This window comes from Euprymna scolopes, chromosome 37 (genome assembly GCF_053919585.1).
Source record: "Euprymna scolopes isolate OS-2025 chromosome 37, ASM5391958v1, whole genome shotgun sequence".
Classification (NCBI taxonomy): Eukaryota; Metazoa; Mollusca; class Cephalopoda; order Sepiida; family Sepiolidae; genus Euprymna; species Euprymna scolopes.
In genome coordinates, this window is record NC_136518.1 from 89,775,625 (window position 1) to 89,776,659 (window position 1,035).

The following is a 1,035-nucleotide window of genomic DNA, read 5'->3' on the forward strand; positions in this document are numbered from 1 at the left end:
AACAATTTAATATTTTCGTTTATTTACTTTCAAAATTACAACACTTTTAAAACGTAGTTTTTTAATACTATTTTTTTTTTATCTCTACTGGTCAACGCCGGAATATTTCTTATTCTATGAATTGTTACACCGACGTTTGAATATATATAGAATTTAAAAGAATTTAAATTTCCGATCCCAAACTTTTACTATATATATATATATATATATATATATATATATATATATATATATATATATATATATATATATATATATATATATAGATAGATAGATAGATAGATAGATAGATAGATAGATAGATATGTAATCACACACACACACACACATAGTAAGTTATAAAATATATATGGCAATTAAGCTACACAGAATATTCTGTGTTTAATTCTCGTGGGAATTCGCCAGGCTTATGCCTGTGTAGCTTAATTGGCATATATATTTTTATAACTTACTACCTAGCTCTACCCATGCATTCAGCACTGTTGAAGTAAATACTGAAACTTTACGCATAAAATTATATCTTCATATATTAATTTATGTGATAAAATTAATGAAAGATATATATATATAATTATATATATATATATATATATATATATATATATATATATATATATATATATATATATATAGTTGTGCAGTGTTTAAGAGGAATAATCAGAGGGCTCAAATATATTTATTATGGGTAATCATACACAATGTAAATTCAGTTAGTCTCTGTATACCGGCGGTTTCGAAATGTTTGATAAATCTTATTTGATGGGCTAAGAACGTTACCTTATCATTATTTTCCGTCAGCAGTTCCTAATCTTAGAAGTCAGATTTCCCACACTTTAAAACCGCTGGTATCAATGTGGTAATCTAGTTTTTATTATACAATATTATATATATAATAAATACACACACACACACGCACACACACACGCGCACACAGACGCACGCACACACGCGCACACACACGCACACGCGCGCACACACACACACACATGTATGTATATATATATATATATATATATATATATATATATATATATA